The sequence below is a fragment of the Onychomys torridus genome, chromosome 1, assembly GCF_903995425.1.
Source record: "Onychomys torridus chromosome 1, mOncTor1.1, whole genome shotgun sequence".
Classification (NCBI taxonomy): Eukaryota; Metazoa; Chordata; class Mammalia; order Rodentia; family Cricetidae; genus Onychomys; species Onychomys torridus.
This window is the reverse complement of record NC_050443.1, coordinates 95280705-95300694: the sequence shown is the minus strand read 5'-3', so window position 1 is coordinate 95300694 and position 19990 is coordinate 95280705. Positions and strand designations below refer to the sequence as shown.

The window sequence follows — 19990 nt, the reverse complement described above, 5'->3', positions numbered from 1 at the left end:
AGAGTTGAAATGTTGAAGATCAAGGATCAAAATAGTATTAGGTGGTCTTTACATTCCTCAATAGCCATTTGCCACCCACCTCTGTGACTGACCTCACAACCTTTCATTAACAGATAAAAATACTTGGAATGACTTTACAGACCACTAACTTCCACCCACCAGAAAGCCAAAAATGCCCTTAGCTATCATCTGAGACCTATAGAAAACACCTCCCACCCACATATACATATACCATACACTTTACACCTGCCTACTTATGTTCCCACCTGAAACCATGTTTCTAGTTCATTATCACCTGTGTAACTTCTTTTATTCTTATTGGAGCAAAAGCTGTGTTTTCTGTCAACAGAAGTGATGGGAAGCATAGATTACTTAGTGTTCAATGATCATGCATCCTCCAAGACAGCTCCAGCCATGATGCTCTGCAAAGTCTAGTTATTTTCCAGCTATATACAGCCATGCTTTGTTTTCTTCTTGGACATTATCTGCCATTTGAAAGGTAGCTGTCAGCCCTAGTAACACTTGATATCCCAAATCTCCTCCCACTGTTCATTGTACACACTTTATGGATTGAGCTCTCTCTCCTTATTAGATAAGCAACACAGTGACACCAAGATGACATTCTACTTGTGTTTCTGTGTTGATCAACAGTTTCCAAATCCAAGGGACTTTGTCCCGACCACAAGGGGCACTGGTATTGTTGGAGGTGACACATTTGTGACATCTTGGAAAGGGGCTATTAGAGGTATCTAGTGAGGAAAGGCTATGAATGATACAAAATAGTTAATGGTACCCAGGGCAGCCCACAACATGCAGAGCATTTCACAGCATGTAAGGCAATCCATAGTATATAAGGCAGCCCATAGCACACAAGGCAATTTCTCACAATGTAGAATTTTCTGTTCCAAAAATATTAGTAAAGTTGCATAAGAGAAGCCTGTTTTACATGCAAAGAGAAGAAAGCAATATGGCAGTAAGTTTGGTCTCCTTTTCTATCAGTTTTCTGGATCCTCCCATAGGGGAGTTGTGACCATTGTCAGGGTGCCTTAATAGATGTTAATAAGCAAGGTTTTAGTGTTTCCAGAGGTTGGAACACAGAGTGAGTGCAGGCCATCTTCTTCCTCTGGTTTTATATGCCCTCAGGTACAGCAAGGCTTCTTCCCTCCCTTCGATTGCCATGCATATACTGAAAATAATAAGCAGGGCAGCCATGCTGGGGACTAGAGTGGAGGAGGCTGCCTCTTGCTGACCATGGTAGCCTGGCTTTGAGTTTTCAGCCACACAGACTCCACAACTGCTCTGTGTGCTTTGGTGTGATTTGCTCACCAAAATCTTGTTTAACGTGAGCAAAAGGCATACATCAACAGGGATAAGCATTACTTGTTTCCTTTGGGGTCCCTTTTTGTTTTTTATTCCCCAGTCTCTGGAGAGAGTACTTTCTTAGAGTTCCTGAAAGCTCTCCTCCAAACATGCTTCACTCCCTTGGGCTCTGAGCCACAAGGGCTTGAGGAAGCCAGTAAATTCTGGAAGTAAAACTTCCTTGGATCCTTTCTCTGCTTTAATTGAGTGACAGCTCCCAAGGGGAGAGAAGACCTTGGTCAACAGAAATATAAAAGGCAGAAAGGAATTTTTGGATTGGAGCAGAAAAATTTCTCTTCTTTCCATAATAAAAAACAAACAAGGAAAGAAAGACTTCTGTTGGTTGCTCAAGAGGTAAGCTATGCAGGTAGTCCATAATGGCTTGAATTTTCTCCTTAAATGCAAAGAAAAAAATAATAATTTCAAATTGCTTCATTGATCAAAGAATAACTGCTGGCTACAAACATTTATTCATACCACAAAAGGTACATGCTCCTTTCTCTTAACAACAATATTATCTTGTTACAGTTAATAGTTATTGAACCGCCTGTGCTCAGGCACTGTTTAAGAACATTGCAAATACATCTTCTAATTTCGTCTTCACTTAAACACCCAGCTGATGAGTACAGCTACTGCCTTTACTTTATACGCAAAACAAAGGGTCAGCAAGGTAAAGCTGCTTGCCCAAGATCACACAGCTGACAGTGTCAGAGCAGGAATTTGGAGCTGAGAATTGGTGGGCTAAATCATCCCTCCTTGTTGCTATGGTTTGATATGAACTGTTTGCAAAAGCTCATTCTTAAAGTGCTTAGTCTCCACTGGTGAGTCTCTTGAGGAGGGATTGGACTATGAGAATGGTAACAGTGAAAGGGCTGATTGGGCAGTGGGGCCTAGTTAAAGGAAGTGCGTCACTGAGGATGTGGTGTGTGTATGTGCGTGTGTGTGTGCGTGTGTGTGTGTGTATGTGTGTGCGTGTGCGTGTGCGTGTGCGTGTGTGTGTGTGTGTGTGTGCGCGCGCATGCAGACACATGGACGTGTACACATGGATGCTAGAGGTTAATACTGGTGTTTTCCTCAATCTCTCCCCAACATATTTTCTGAGACAGGGTCTCTTACTGGAGCTGGGGTTCACTGATTTCTAGGCTAGCCAGTGAGTCCCAGGATCCTCCTGTGCCTTCCTCCCCAGCACTAGTATGGAGGTACCACTATGCCTGGAATTTTATGTGGGTTTTGGGGATCTGAACTCAGGTTCCAATGCTTGTGTGGCAAGCCCTTTACCAGCCATCTGAGCCTTGTCTCCTATGGTGATATTTTATTTGTGCTGAAATGTGATTTTATTTGTATGTTGATAAATAAAGTTGCCTGGGGATCAGAGCTAATTGCAAGCCATTTAGCAGAAGTCTGGCAGTGGTAGCACATGCCCTTAATCTGATCACATGGCCGGCAGAGTCTCCATGTGTTCAAGGACACAGCCAAGTGTGGCGACACATGTCTTTAATCCCAGTACCAACCATAGAGACCTGTATAGACAGGCAGTGACAAGAAAGTCATATGGTTGGGTTTAGAGCCAATGAAAAGGCAGAACAGAAAGTCAATAAAAAGACAGGACACAGGAAGAAGGTCTCTCTCTCTCTCTCTCTCTCTCTCTCTCTCTCTCTCTCTCTCTCTCTCTCAGGGGAAGGACGGCAGCGAGTGGAAAGACGGTAAGGTGATCTTAGCTCTTGGCTACTGCTCTGATCTCTGGGCTTTTAACTCTTTATTTGGCTCTGTATTTCTTATTTAATAAGACCATTTAGAATTACATCTACAGTCTCCACTCATTTCTTCCCCTGCTTGGCCTTCCCTACCTTCCCCTGTCTCTTCTCCCACCAGGATGTAAGCCTCTGCTACTCCCTTCGCCTGTGACTCTCTCCTTCACCCTAGCCCAGAAATAACAGAGCTAAACGACCATGGAGAACTGTAACCTTTGAAACCATGGGTGGAAATAAGCCTCTTTTCTTTAGGTTGTTTTCTTCAAGCACTGTAACAAAGTAACAGAAAGCTGACACACTGGGTGTGGCGGGGTAGAGGTTGGGGGGGTGAGGGAGGTGAGGGGAGCATTCATCTAACTCCTTCTCCATGTTGGTGTGCCCACACACTCTCTTAAGTTTGACCCAAACCCATTTCTACAGTTTCTTGCCATACCTGTAATTCATACTACAAACTGACAACTCCTGCCCCCTCTTTGGTGTTCTGGAAGAATTTATGAAGAATTATAACATGAGCGTGTTGAAGAATTTCCCAGTGAATGATATGACTATAAAGTTTTCTTTGTGGGAAAATTTTAAGGTAGGATTTCATTTTCTTTAGCAAGGTGCCATCTTGGCAATCTAATTGTGTGAACTTCCACACTGTGTCTTTCAGAGAACTTTGAGTTCCTAGTGTTCTTGATTAACAGGCATCAAGGATGTAGAGCATCCTTCCTGCTACCTTCTCAGCATCCATCCAAAAACTGCAGATGCCGGTGTTTCCTTTCTTCCTGCCTAGTCTGGCTAGATGCACATCAGTTCTGCTGACCTCAGAGAACCTGCTTTTATGTGACTACCTCTGCTTCCTGTCTGATTGCTTCTGGTCTGGTGTCTGATGTCTGATGTAACCATTCATTTGCTTCCTTTGAGTTTCATTTGCTTCTTGTTTTTCAGTATAGGAGTTTGAACTGAGAGCCTGCACAACCAGGCAAGTGTTCCATCACTGAGCTATAGCCACAGCCCTCTTTTGAACTTGTTATTTTGACACAGAATCTCCTGAACATGTGATCTTCCTGCCTCAGCTGCTGAATGACTTGGATTACAGGATTACACCAGGGCTTGTTCACCATTTTTCATTTTCCTAAGGTTGACAGCGAGGTCACTGAGTTGAGGCTCCAAGATTTTCTAGTGTAAACACTTACCACAGAAATGTCTCCCTGTGCACGGCTTTCATGGTACTTCATATCTACAGATACATTGCATTTTTATTTTCACTTAGTAAAATGTAGCCTCTAGTTTCCTTTGGATTTCTACTCTGACTCATCATCCATTTAGAAGTGGTATTTTCTATCCTACATACCTGGGGTTCCCACAGATCTCTAAATAGTTTAGGCTAATTGTTATTCATTTCCAATTTTTCTATGGTTGTCAGAAAACAATTTGCAACAACTGAATCCTCTCAACTATATTGATATTTGTATTTGGCCTAGAATACAGTCTTTCCTGGTAAACATACAAAACCCACGAGGACAATGTGTACCTGTTGCTGTTAAGTGTCCTGTGACTTGGCTCAGTGGAGCTAGCTCAAAGCACTACAATGGTACTGAGTTCTTTGTTTCCAGGCTGGCTTTGCATTAATATATTCTCCCAGCTACCACGGAGACATTTGGCATCTCTGATTATGACTGTGATAGTCTCACTTTCTATCTATCTATCTATCTATCTATCTATCTATCTATCTATCTATGCATCCATCCTTCATCTATCTGTTTATCTATCTATCTATCTATCTATCTATCTATCTATCTACCTATCTACCTATCTATCTATCTATCTATCTATCCATCCATCCTTCTGTCTATCTATACATCTGTCTATCTGTCTATCTACCTATCTATCTATCCATCTATCTTCACATTTCTATCCATTTTTGCTTCATACCTTTCCAAGCTGCTCTCAGGCACGTGCACATTCTCTTCAGCAGCTGACCCCTTTGTTGTTTTGAAGCAATCATCTTTATCTTTGCTCTGAAGTCATATTCTCGGCTGTGGACATGTCCACTCCAATCTTCTGTAAATGTATCATTAGCATGAAATATAATTCCATGCAGGCTCAGCCTATTTGTGCATGTATATTTAATGTGTGTTTCTTAGACTGGAGGTATCTGTCAGGGATAGAACAATTTCCTAGCATGCACGGGGCCATCTCTGTCACTACAAAAACAATGTAGGCAATATATTGTTAGGACTAGCTTTTAAAAAAAAATCTAAATTGACTTTGGTTTGCCAGTATCTTATGGAGTATCTTTGCATCAATGTTCATGAGGGAAATTGGTCTGTAATTCTCTTTCTTTGTTGAGCCTTTGTGTGGTTTGGGTATTAGGGTGACTGTGGCCTCATAAAATGAATTTGGCGATGTTCTATTTACTTTTACTATTCTATTACTTCTATTTATTTTTTTCTATTTACTTCTGTTTACTTTTACTATTCTATTACTATTCTGTTTACTATTCTATTTTTTGGAATAATTTGAGGAGTACTGGTATTAGCTCATCTTAGGAGTTCTGGTAGAATTCTGCATTAAAACAAGCTGGTTCTGGCTTTTTTTTTTTTTTTTTTTTTTTGGTTGGGAGATCTTAATAACTGCTCTTATTTCTTTAGGGGTTATAGGTCTATTTTAATTGTTTACCAGGTCTTGATTTAACTTTTATAGGTGGTATTTATCAAGAAAATTGTCCATTTCTTTTAGATTTTCCAACTTTGTTGAGTACAAGTTTTTGAAGCATGATCTAATGATACTATGAGAGGGAGCCCACCCATGACACTGCCTGGAGGGGCAGGATTCAGAGACTGGACAGCCCAGTGACCTAGAATAGAACCAACCATGGCTGGTGAAATGATTCTTAATGATGTTCTGCTATTCTTGTAGATTGGTACCTAGCCCAATTGTTGTCAGAGAGGCTTCACCCAGCAACTGATAAAAACAGATGCTGAGACAACAGACAAGCATTAGCACGTTAGGGAATCTGGTGGAAAAGGGGAAGGAAGTATTATGGTAGCCAGTGAGAGTCAAGGACACCACAAGATAACCCAAAGAATCAACTAACCAGGGCTCATAGGGGCTTGCAGAGACTGAACTGCCAACCAGAGAGCTTGCATTGGACTGACCTAGGCCCTCTGCACATATGTTACAGTTGTGTAGCTTGGTCTTCTTGTGGGACTCCTAACAGGAGGAACAAGGGCTGTCTCTGACTTTGTTACCTGCTTTTGGAACCCTTTTTTCCTCCTGGGTTGACTCATCTAGCCTTCATAGGAGAGGAGGTACCTAATCTTACTGCAACTTGATATGCCACGACTGTCGGGTATACATAAAAGGACTGTCCTTTTCTGAAGAGAAAGGAGGAGCAGACAGAGGTGGGGATAGGAGGGTGGGAAGAGGGACTGGGAGAAGAGGGAGGGAAAACTGTGATTTGGCTGGAATTAATTAATTCATTAAAAATAAATAAAGTAAGGCTAGAGAGATGGCTCAGTGGTTAAGATCACTGGCTGCTCTTCCAGAATTCCTGAGTTCAATTATCAGCAACCACATGGTGGCTCACAACCATCTATTGTGGGATGGGATGCCCTCTTCTGACATGAAGGTATCCATGCAGACAGAACATTGTATATCTAATACATAAATAAAGTAAAAGTCTAAACAGGCATTATTGCTCAAATTTTTATAAACTTTATTATAAAACTTACAAATCAATAAAAATATCACACCTTTTATAAGGTATATTTCCACCATTTGAATGTGTGATTGTTAATAGATTCATCTCTGACAACTTTCTATTTGTTTTTTTAATTAGATGTGTTTGTTCTTTGTCCTTTCATCTCTGTCTTCCTTTTATTAGATTGATCTATTCTTTGTATAGTTTCAACTTTATACAAAGTAACAGCTTTACTGAGATGTCACCCACATACCTTTAAGCCAGCTGTTTCAAGTGCACCGTTTAGTGGTTTTTTACTAAATCCGGAGTTGTTCACCCCCCACTTCTGTCTGATTCTGCACACTCCATTATGAAAGAGTTCACCAAGTAGCCAGGGCCATCTTCCTCTTTTATTCAGGCCCCAGCAGCCACTATTCTGCTCCTCCTCCTCCTCTCCCTCCCCCTCCTCTCTCTCTCTCTCTCTCTCTCTCTCTCTCTCTCTCTCTCTCTGGTGTATGTGTGCAGTTCATGTATGTGTGCATAGGTGTATGTACACATTTGTACGCAGGTGTAGAGGCCACAGGTTAATGGTAGGTGTCTTCTTCAATCTTTCTTCGTGTAGAAGTTTAGACAGGCTTTCTCACTTGTACTCAGAGCTTGCTGATTTAGCTAGCCAGCCTCGTCCAGGGATTCTCTGTCTCAGCATTCTGAGTCCTAGGATTTCAGTTGGACTCTCATGTAAGCCTGACATTTACATGGGTATTGTGGGCCAGAACTCTGGCCTTCACACCTGTACAGCACAGGCTTGAACCAACAAGCCATCATCCAGCCTTTATTCTCCTTTCTGTCTTTATGGACTTGAAAATGATATCTCTCATTCTGTTTGCTGGTTTTAGTTTTTGATAGTGTTCATCAAAGCGCCATGATTCTCAGACATGAAGTTCAATTTAGCCATTTTCCTTATGCCACTTGTGTTTGGGTATTGTATCAGGAAAGTGTGACCCATAAAACATCACAAATATGCACTTAGTATTTTTCTATGAGTTCAGTGTGGGAACTCTTCCATTGTGGATGGCACATTTGAGATAATTTTCAGTACAGGGATCTGGCTTCATTCTTTCTTCTCTGAACACCCCACTATCATACAGATTATTAAAAAGATTATTCTTTTTCTATTGGATTATCTTGGCACCTTTATTGAAATTAACTGTATGTACATATAAGGGTTAATTTTTAGATTTTCAGTTTTGGTCTACCATCTATCTATAATCTACACACACACAGACACACACACACATACATACTGTCTGTCATCTACTTTTTCTTAATTACCATAACTTTTAAGTAAATTCAAATCAATAACTATAAATCTAGCTTTGTTCTTACCGAGCTTACTATGGTTATTCTGAGTTATATGAATTTTAAAATTACCTCATCAGTTTTTTAAAAAACATAATCTGGCTGAGATGTTTGTAAGAACAGAGTTAAACCTTTAGATCCTCAAGAAGAACAGAGCAAGACTCCCGTAAAGATGTTCAGGTGGCTGTGGATGTGTTACAACAGCCTGTGAACCTTTTGTTCCTCATAGCTGTTTCTTCCCTCCCTGAGTGATGTACTGACTCCACCTTCACACAGTGCATGCCTGTCGGTGCAGTCTGCAACTGCTCCTCTATGAAGTTACTTCATAAAACAAATATGGAAAAACAGGGTGGAGTGAGTTTCAGTGCAGAGCTTGCCCAGGGTGGCGCACCATGCTGTGTGTAAAGCTGAACACCAAGAAAAGGGCTTTGCAAATAAAGACATACAAGCAATGTGTTCCTGCTGTCTTTGTAGCTGCTCTAATCAGTGTTCTTTCTCCCTGAAGATTCAAAACACCGTCTAATGTAGTTTTGTTTCCACCCTAAGCTCCCTATAGTGTTTCCTGTACCAAGACCTCTAATTTTCATTGTTCTTGGGACCTCCATTTCTCCATTTTCAAAGGACAGTTTTTGCTGGATGTAGAATGCTTCTATTTGCTAACATACATCTTGTTTTTGGAATTTTAGACAGGAGTAGAATTCATGGTAGAAAGTTATTTTCTTTCAGCTTTTAGAGTTCATTAGCCTGTTGCCTTCTGGATCACATGGTCTGGGTAAGTAAGGAGTAAACTGTTGCTCTTATTGAGGATTCCCCGTAGGTGATGACCTATTTTTCTACTGTACTCAGGATTGGCTCCGGCTCTTTCTGCCTCACCCGCTTAGAGCCCATGACCCTTCTGTATGGGGGAAGTCACTATCTGTGTGAATTTGGGGCAATAGGAACATTGTTTATTTAAATATTCTTGGTGTCTCCTTTTCATGTATGGAACTATCACTAGTTCAGTTTTTGCACACTCAGTGGACTCCCACGGGTCTTTGTGTCTCTTGTCCTCTTTTGCCCCTTTTTCTGTCCATGCCTCAAACTGAATCATCTCATTGAACCCATATTCCAGGCCACATTCTTTCCTCCCCCTGTTTTTCTTTAGTAGTCACTGTGTAACATGACTTACTTCTCTGTATGCTTTTAAGATTGTCTCTTTTCATTGATGCCAAGCCATATCTATCTGCTTATGTTGTGACTTGGTGACGCCATGATAATATCTCATTTTTGTGTGTTTTAATGAATGTGCAAATTATAATTTTCCTCTAGCTTGGAATCAATTCAGTCATTACTTAAATATTTTTTCAGAGCCTCTCTTCAGGGACCAGGTAGAAACCAAGATGCTGGTTATTGATGATGATCTTTTCATTGTCCTTTCTCACGTTTGATCTTAGACCATTTCTACTCTTTGTCTTAAAAGTTTACGTGTGTTTACTTGCTTTGGCTGGGGTGCCTAATAAATAGTCCACCAATTCTGCCTAATGTGTTAGAATTTTCACTTCTAAAATGTAACTTGGAAATTTTATATCTTCCATATAACCACTTTTTGAACATGTAGAATACAGTTTTGATTTTTACTCTAATGCGTTTGCCTATGACTTCTAACATCTGCGCCATTTTGAGGCCAACATTAATTAATTTCTTTTTATGCTTATTAAAGGTATATTTTTCTGCTTCCTGGTAATTTTGTTTTCTTATTTTGCATGTGTGCATATGTTTGTGCTATGTATGTATATGCACACACACACACACACACACACATATATTAGTGTGTGTATGTATGTATATATGAGTGTATAGTGTATATCTATATAGGGGGGATAGGCATGTAGAGCCCTGAAGAAAGTGCTGGGTATTCTCCTCTCACATTGCCTTCTTTGTTCTTTAGAGGCAGATTCTCTTTCTGAGCCTGAAGCTCATGTTTGTTTTTTTTTTGGCTATGCTGGCAGCAACTATGGCCTAGTAATCCCCTGTCTCTGCCCACCTCAGTGCTGGGAATGTAGGCGTTCTGGAGACCACATTTAGCTTATATATTTATGCTGGAATCCAATTTTATGTATCTGTCTATCTATCTATCTATCTATCTATCTATCTATCTATCTATCTATCTATCTATCTATCTAACTATCTATTATTTTAAAATGTTTTGATACAATATATTTTGATCATTTCTTTCCCTTCTCTCAACTCCTCCCAGATCCTCCCCACTTCCCTACCCATAAAACTTCATGCTCTTTGTCTCTCTAAAAATTAACCCCCAAATTGAAAATCAAAAGAAATAAACAAAAAAGACAATTAGACAAAAAAGTACCAAAAGAAATTAAACAAAACAAAAAGCATTGGCATACATGTATATGCAAACATGGAATTTGTTTGTGTTGGCCAACAACTCCCAGGCACAGAGCCTGCTTTGGAGTACACTTGATATACCCAATGACACCCCATTGAAAAAAACGAATTTTCTCCTTTCCAGCTGCTATCAGTTACAAATATTTTCCTGGTTCGGGGTGGGACTTTAGATCTACTTCCCCTTCTCTGTGCTGGGATTTTATCTGGTTTGAAGCTATGCAGATCTTATATGTGCTGTTGCAGCCTCTCTAGGTCTTATGTGCATCGGTCCTATTGAGTCTGGATGATACTGTTTCCTTAGGGTCATCCATCATCTCTGGTGCTTACAGTCTTTCTGCCTCCTCTTCTGCATAGATCTGAGCCCTGAGGGGAGGGGCTTGACTTGATGAAGATGTCTCATTAGGACTGACTGTTCCACAGTCTCACTCACTGTACATTGTCCAGTTGTGGGTCTCTGTATTAATTATCATGTACTGCAAGAAGAAGATTCTCTAATGAAGAAGACTCTTTAATGAGGGCTGAACAGTTCTTTGATCAATGTGTATAGCAACATGCCCCTAGAAGTCATCATTTCCATGTTCCTTTAGTTGAACTATAGGTATTAGGTTTTCTTCTAGGCCCATGACCCATCTAGTCTCAGGTTCTTGGCTGCTTTATCAGTGTAAGGCATGGGTTCCATCTCATGGAGTGGGCCTTAATCCAATCAGATGGTTGATGGGTAATACCGTTCTATATGCTGTGAATGTGTTTCTTTGATTGGTTGACAAATAAAGCTGTTTTACCAATGGTGAGGCAGAATAAGGTTAGGTGGGACATTTCAACTAGAGGGAGAGGAAGGAGAAAGGCAGAGCAGAGGAGAAGCTGCGTGCTTCATCAGGAGAAGCAGCAAGATGTAAAGTACCAGTTAGCCACAAGCCACATGACAAAGTATAGATTTATATTAATGGGTTAATTTAAGATGTAAAAGCTAGCTAGCAAAAACCCTGAGCCTTTAGGCCATATAGTTTAAAAATAATATAAACCTCTGTGTGTTTATTTGGGTCTGAGCATCTGTGGACCAGGTGGGACACAGGAAAACTTTCAGCTATGGATGGTGGTTGATTATTCCCATAACATTTGTTTCACTATTACACTGGTGGATATATCTTACAGGCAGGTTACTGTTGTAGGTCACAAGGTTTGTATTTAGGTGATACTGATGATTACTTTCCTCCTCTGGTAGCCTGCAAAGTACCTTCCAGCACCATGAATGTTGGTTGGTAGGGGTAAAGCTTCTAGTTGGGCATCAGAAATTTGAAACATCCTAGATTTTTATCAGCTGATGACATTTTGAAAAGCTACATAGAAACCTACTACCATAGAAGCATTATATAATGGGGGAGACTATGATGGCTGTTGGTTGTCAACTTGACTACATTTGAAATTAACTAAAACCTAAAAATGGAGGGCACACCTATGAAGGATTTCTGCTTAATTTGAAATAAGAACATCTACTTCTAATCTGGATTTTTGTGGTAGGAAGACATACCTTTAATCCAGATCTAATCTGGGCCACAACTTCTGCTGGAAGCCCATAAAAGGGCACAGAAGAAGGAAGTGTTTGCTATCTGCCTGTTTGTTCTCACCTTCCTAGCAAGACCATTCCTTCACTGGCATTAGAGCCTACTTATTTGAGATTCCAGTATATAATGAAGACCAGCTGAGACATCTAACCTCATGGACTGAGCAACTACTGGATTCCTGAACTTTCTGTTCATAGCCAGCCATTGCTGGATTAGCTGGACCACAGACTGTAAGTCATTCTAATAAATTTCGTTTATATATAATATATAAAATAAGGGGGGGAGAGAGAGAGATGGAGAGAGAAATTAATTTGTTCTGTAATTCTAGAGAAAACTATTATGGAGACAGTGCCCCAATTAGACGTTTTACAACACCAGGTAAAACCCCTCTTACCAGAAATTGGTTACACCTTATTGAGTCATTGTTCAAAGGGGTCCCATAGACTCCACTACCAAACATTACAAGCTATTGGTAAGGCTCTATTGCTGAGAACAATACCTATTATTTCAATGAACAGCAGCTGTCATGCTTGCATAGTACGTGGTCTCAACTACTGATCACTGATCTGTCTCTCCAGCCCCTCCTGATAATTTATGATTGGCTATCAGCCATTGTGTTCTTCATCTTTGTTGGTAATGGATGTATTTGGTTCCATGAACATTCTGGAATTTTCTTTTAGAAAGTAGTTATGTTTTGAGGAGTTTGAACCTTTTGAGTCTTGCATTGAAAGTTTGCTAGTTGGGGCCAGGGTAGCATTTTATCTAGGGCCAATACTGCTTACAACTGAGGCAAAACCCATCTAGGCCCTCTGATGAGTACTCTATGAACTAGGATTGTTCTCTCAGCCTCAGGCAATTTCTTCACATGCAGGTACAGGTCAGCACTCCACTCACAGTTAGTGGTGATCCTCTGCAGGTGTTCCAGGTTTTCTGTGAACTTGTCTCTTTTTTAATGTTCTGCTCTGGTGACTCTTGGTCCTTCATAAACTCTCAGAAGTTTTAAGTTTTCAGGAGTATCTTTATCTCCAGGACTCAATGGGTCTTGTCTGGGTTCTTCCTTTTTGTGCATCTTTCAGTAGCAGCAGGGACTCAGGCTCAGTTCCACACTGTCACTAGCAACGGCCCTAGGAGTTCTCTTCAGAGCCTTTCACTCAGGCCATGGAGTTTCACAGATTCAAGGCAGAAAGGAATCACAGGAGGAGCCAGCATACAGCAGAGTCAGCTTCCTTAGATGCAAGAAGAATGGCAGTTGGGGAAAGAATCAGGAAGACTGAGAGAACAGTGTTCAAGGAAAGCATCAGGCTTGCCCAGTTGTGAGCTTCCCAAGGAAAGCCACTGATAAGAGTCTCAGCAATAAGCAGACACAATTTGGGTAGTTCTCAAGTTATATCTTAAAGAGTTGCTAAGGAACCTACCCAGTCCTTTTTCTTTTTGATAAATGAGATAACAGGGTGGGATTATAATCTGAAAAGGTAACATAAGGAGTCACTAGGACCTTAAGATGTGTTCTTTTACCTAATCTGAAAAGGTAATATAAGGAGTCACTAGGGCCTTAGGATGTGTCCTTTTACCTATATCTGAGAAGGAGAAAAAAACCTGAAGTTGTTAATTTTGTTAAAATTCTTGGTTCTCTGCTGGCCAGAGGCTTCAACTAGACTCTGGATAGGTTTCTTTTCCCTCCCCGTGTCCCCAAAGCTCCTGTCTTTCTGTCCTGCCTTACCACAGCTGGAAGGTTCTCTCTAGGCTGTGACCTGGGGGCAGCCACAGAGAGTTCCATTTGTCTCTCATTCCTCGGGGGTTTCTACTCTTTGCTGCCCAGTGTCTGCACAGCTATCATTGCCTATGTCATGACTGGCTCTGCTGTTAGCTCAGGCTGCACTGATGTTAAAGCCAGCTGCTATTATTCCATCACTTCCAAAGAACTGGTAATGAGTGTTCAAAACATAGTTCGGAAATAGACCACAAGGCACAACTGTCTCAGAGGTACTTCGTTGTGTAAGTGTGGCTTCCAAGCAAAGTGGTCATGAGCAGGGCTAAACCTGGAGCCCTAGATCCCATTTCTTCCTTTCATACAGCGGGAGACACAGCCCTTGCTTTACGGCAATGGAGCGCTGATTTACAACAGTGGAGCGCTGGACTAGTTGCTGTGGTTCTAGCAGAAAGCTGGCCTTCAAGAGCATGTGGTTGAAGACACAAACCACAGCAGCCAAGGAGTCGACCTGGAGACTAGCTTTCTCTCACATTTGCTCTAAGCAGCTCTGCTCAGGTGTCTGTTGATCTGAGGCAGGGAGAGGCCCTGGGAGCAGACATGGAGATGTGTGCAAGTCTACCTGAAGAATTTCTCTTAGGCTTGCCTTGAAGTCTCAGCAGTCCTCCTTCTCAGCCTTCTGAATGCTGGGGTGAGAGGTGTGAGTCATACCTGGCTCTGGAATACTTACAGTTGGAGAAAGTCCATGCATGCACAAACATACACATCCATGTATACACGTGTAGGACATGAAAGCAGAGGAGGCTTGTGAGAGCAGAGGAAGGAAAAGGATGTCGTGAACTATATGTGACATGAAGGCAGATGGACAGGAATCAGCTTCCCTCTCGCCTGTGTTCCTACCACAGTCTTGCAGCCCCAGGAGACATTAGAAGGGCTGCTTACTTCTCGCTGTGAACATGACCATGCCTTCACTGCCCAAGCCCTTTCTGCCACTTGGTAGGTGCCCACAGTATCTGGCTGTTCACGTGTCTTACTTTGGAGTCCTACCGTGAGTACACCATATCTTGTCTAATTGTCCTGTGCACCTTCATTGCCAGTGGCTTCTCCTGAGTGGGGGCTGCCTGAGGTCACATCAACATGCTAGTGTCCTAAGTCTTTACTATACAAGCTGGAGGTAATTTATTCTCACCTGGGGGTGGAGGCCACTGTTCAGAACTAATTCTACTAGATCATACTGTGAATCTAGGGTAAAATAAACTAAATCACAGTACTACCTGGTACCCCTTACATACACAGTACTACCTGGTACTCCTTACAGATACAGTACTACCTGGTAACCTTTACATACACAGTACTACCTGCTAACCACTACATATATAGTATTACCTGGCAACCACTACATACCCAGTACTACCTGCTATCCTTTACATGCACAGTACTACCTGCTAACCACTACATACACAGTACTACCTAGTAACACAGTACTACCTGATAACTTCATGTATCATTTCAATCTTTGTAATATGGGCTCATTTACTTTTTCCAAATTAGCATAACTTGAAAACATTTTTACTATTTAATTTTCTCCTATGTGAGTGCATGTATATATGTGTGCATGCTAGTGTGTGTGTGTGTGTGTGTGTGTGTGTGTGTGTGCATGTGCGTGCATACATGTGGAATTCAAAAGTTAACCCCATGTGTCATCTCTTGAGAGCCATCTACCCCTTGTCTTTTGAGACAGGCTTTCTCACTAGCACCAGAGACTCAGTGATCCTCCTGCCTCTGTCTCTAGGCCCTGGGGTTACACTTTTGCATAATTACCTCAGCTCTTTATATGAGTGCTTGGGCCCAAACTCAGTTCCTCATGCTCCCCTGGCAAGCACTTTCCTGACTAAGCCCCTGCCATTTCACTTTCTAGACAGAGAATTAAGCTCATACAGCTGTAGTACTAAATCTAGGACTTACCCCCTGACTAATGGCATCCTTACATAAACTATGCTTCTAATACTTTGAACTTTTTTTAATCTAAAGTTTAACTAACTCGTTGTTGCCAGAGGATTGGTGCAGGAGACTTTTACCGATATGGTTTCTTTTCTTTCCTTCAGTTTTTAAAAATGTGTGTGATCTCTGACTCGGTAAAGCCCTTTGACACCATTGCAACTGGCCAACTTATTTTCCAACCCAGGGGGAAATGCCAGCAGTTCCCATCTATCTTCCAGAAGCTGCAGCTGGAAGAAAGGTGAGGGAGCTAACTTGTGAACCTGATTGCTTTGCCCGCTGTGTGTGACTCAGATCAAACACCGTTTTGTCCTCTCTTTCCCCTTTAGGGGGGAATTAATTAGGCTCTAATTGCACCGACTGAAAAAATAGAAGCTACAATAAAATTATTTTTTTTAAAAAAGCCATTAACAAGGTCTATGCACAGAACTCATTATGACCTAGGGAACGAGGCTCATTTGGATTTTATGGCCTTTTCCATTTACATTTTTATTAAACTCTTTCTTACCATCCTCAATATGTCTTCTGTGCATGCTATTATCATCCTTGGGAATTTCCAGGTGTGTTAGATTAGATACTTGGAGCTCCCTCACTCTCTTTGCCTTCAGTCAAAGTGTGTTGGTCCCATGGAACAGATTCATCATCAGCATCCCTTTAAACTGATTTAAAAGTTCACACCAATTTCTTTTCCCAATCTGGATGGTAGTCTAGGTTGCAGGGGCTTCTGGTCCAGGTGAATTAGATAAAAGCAAGAGTTTTTCTTCTGAGAAGGAAATTTGAAGAATTTATTCCAACCAAGACATCTCACTGTAGAATGGAAATTAGATGTTCCCCTGTTGGATGGAATCCAGCTGTGTAGGCTAAGTTGTTGGGAAAGTAGGAAGATTTCCAGAACACTGTGACAGGTCCTCTTACCCTCACCACCACGACACAGGTCACATGACACAGGACACGGGTCATAGCTTTAAATATAAAACTATCCCAGGAAGAGGTGTGGTCTTCCTCTAGGTGACATGATACAGAACAGGACTGTGCCTTTCATCCAGACCCCAGGCTCTCCTTTCTACCACATATGGCCTAGCTACTGGAATAAGGATAGCCTTAAAAATTCTAAAATCAATCACTAGCCCCTTCCCCACAATGCCTGTGCGTTTATAGCCTCTGAAGAGAGGCGCTTCTCCTGCAGCCCTGAGGATCCACAGAGCTCCTGAGATCTAGGGAGGAGACACATCAGGAATGTGCCAGGGAGCCAGGGGCCTGGGGTCCTCTCTCTCTCTTGCTGCTCTGGAGGCAGAGGTGAGCACCAGGAGGCCAGCTCCAACTAGAGGTGCCAAGAACCCTGCCTGTCATGCTAGCCTTCTGCAGGCAGCCTGAGGCACTCCCAGACAGGGTTGCAGCTGAGCTTGTTTTTCTGGTGTGAGAAGAAGATGGGGAGTTACTTGTCTGACCCGGCTTACTTTGCCTCCAGAGACCCCCCCCCCCCTTTTGGTGTTCAGAATGCTAGGAATCCCTCATAACTGGTACTTCCAGAAGGATGGGAAACTGTACTGACACAAAACTACTGGGCCAAGTTTGTAGAATTCTGCCACAGGTGCTCCCTGCTGATGACAGGATCTGCCACCCAGAGTGCTTTGCTTGCATAAGTTGCAAGGTGATCATTGAGGATGGGGATGCATATGCCTTGGTGCAGCTTGCTACTGTGGGAAATGTCACAAGGAGGTGGTGCTTTCAAACCCATGTTTGAAAGGCTGTCTGCAGAGTCTGTCCTGGACCAGCTTCCCTATTCTGTCACACTCATATCCATGCTGGCCACCACTGAGTACAGATATGGCTTCTCCATGTCTGTGGAAAGTGCTTCTTTTAACTATGCCACCACTAAGAGAAAAAAATCAACCCAATGTACATCAGTTTGAACAACTGCTGTGCCATCAACCCTGAGGACTGCATCCTGGAGATCAATGGGACCCCTGTCTTCACTCTCTGGAGGAGGTGGAGGATGTGATTAACCAGACAAGCCAGACACTTGAACTGCTGATTGAACATGAACCTGTCCCCCAGCACCTGGACTAGCCACAGCTAGATACATGCCTTTCTCCCTACATGCAAAATACTGGACACTCTCACATGCTCAGCACCCTGAACACCAAGGAGAATTAGCAGGAAACACTGGGGAGACAGTAACAGCATCTCCAACTCTCCTGGCCCCAGGTCCCCCAAGGAGCCCCTGCTCCTCAGCTGTGACATCAGCAGCTCGGAATCCCTATGCTGTTCCAGCAACTACTTGAAGCAGATCTTCTGGCCATGTGACCTGGTCCCTGGGGAGGTCCTGGGGAAAAGCTCCTTTGGGCAGGCCATCAAGGTGACTCACAAAGGCACAGGTAAAGTGACGGTCATGAAGGAGTTAATCCGTTGCCATGAGGAAACACAGAAGAATTTCCTGACTGAGGTAAGAGTGATGTAAAGCCTAGACCACCCCAATGTGCTCCAGTTTGCGGGTGTGCTGTACAGGGACAAGAAGCTGAATCTGCTGACAGAGTACACCGAGGGGGGGCACACTGAAGGACTTTCTGCACAATGTGGACCTGTTCCCCTGGTAACAGAATGTCAGATTTGCCAAAGGCATCTCCTCTGGAATGTCATATTTGCACTCTGTGTGCAACATCCACTGGGATCTGAACTCACACAACAGTCTCATCAAGTTGGATAAGACTGTGATGGTAGCAGACTTTGGGCTGTCACGTTTTATAGTAGAAAAGGGGAAAAGGCTCCCAGCAGAGAAGGCCACCACCAAGAAATGCTCCTTATGCAAGTGTGACCCAAGAAGCACTACATTGTGGTGGGAAATCCCTGCTGGATGGCCCCTGAGATGCTGAACAGCAAAAGCTACAATGAAATGGTGGACATCTTCTCTTTTGGAATCATCCTCTGTGAGATCATTGGACAGGTGTATGCTGATGCCCTGGCCATTGGACTTTGGCCTCAATGTAAGCTTTTCTGGGAGATGTTTGTCTCAGCAGATCCCCCTGCCCCCTCTCATCTCCAGCCTTCTTCCCCCTGGCTGCTATCTGCTGTGAACTAGAGCCCAGAGCTGCTATGGATAGTGCTCTGTATGCTGTGAATATGTTGCTCTGATTTGGTTGATAAATAAAACAATAATGGCCCAGTAGCCAGGCAGAAAGTATAGTATAGGTGGGATAAGCAGAGAGGAGAATTCTGGGAACAGGAAGGCTGAGTCAGGAGATGCTGCCAGCTGCCACCATGAGAAGCAAGATGTAAAGATACCAGTAAGCCATAAGCCACATGGCAAGGTATAGATTTATAGAAATGGGTTAATTTAAGATGTAAGATCTATCTAGCAAGAAGCCTGAGTCATTAGGCAATACAGTTCATAATTATTATAAGCCTCTGTGTGTTTATTTGAGGCACTGTCTCTGTACATGGGAGAGCTGGCCATCCCACTGCCATCAGAGTTGGAAGAACTACACCACTCTGTGAGCATGGAGTGCAGCCTGACCTAGGACTTACCACCCTAGCCATGGTCTGTCTCCCTGCAGGGGGACATCACACAGCCAGATTGCTCCCTCTGTGCTCTGTCCTTGCTATGAGCAGGACTGTCTAGGCTTCCTGTGGATTGACAGCTTTCTTAGAAGCAGAATAAGCCATCCCTACTACCTCCCCAGGAGGCATGTGGGTTCAGGGAAACAGTTCTCCACAGGTGCTGTCTCCTGGTTACTGTCTGAAAATCCTGAAAGCTGTGAAGAAGATAAAGATAAAAAAAACCTGGATTCCCCACCAGGAGTCTGTTACTAGGGACCACTTGTGGCAGCGAGATTCTGGGAGACTGGCTTTACACTAATGGACATGGCATGGGCTTGCTGGGCAAGATGACAGAATAAACTTGCCTGAGAGCTCTGGTCCAGCAAGGTGCAGGACTTCAAGTGGTAGTGTGAGTAACAGAACTGGGAGCCTTCAAAGCATGTGAAATGAAATGGGTGGTTTCTCCTTCCACTTCAGACCCTGCCCTCTGGAGCAGGTTTTAAAGATTCTCTTAGCATGTGGTGAAACTCACAGGATCCAGAAAAAGGACTGATTTCTGCTCACCAGCCCAGGGTCCACATCAGAGTGTGGGAGTTTCCACTTCAATACCCTGTCTCCACAAGCAGTCACTCACAAAAACAACAAAGAAGCTGGGGTTGGA

At 42.7% G+C, this 19990-nt stretch overlaps 1 pseudogene; it reads left to right on the top strand.

The window, feature by feature from the left end:
- The first annotated feature begins 17219 nt into the window (after positions 1–17219).
- On the top strand, positions 17220–19325 carry LOC118579750 (annotated as a pseudogene).
- Positions 19326–19990: the final 665 nt, after the last annotated feature.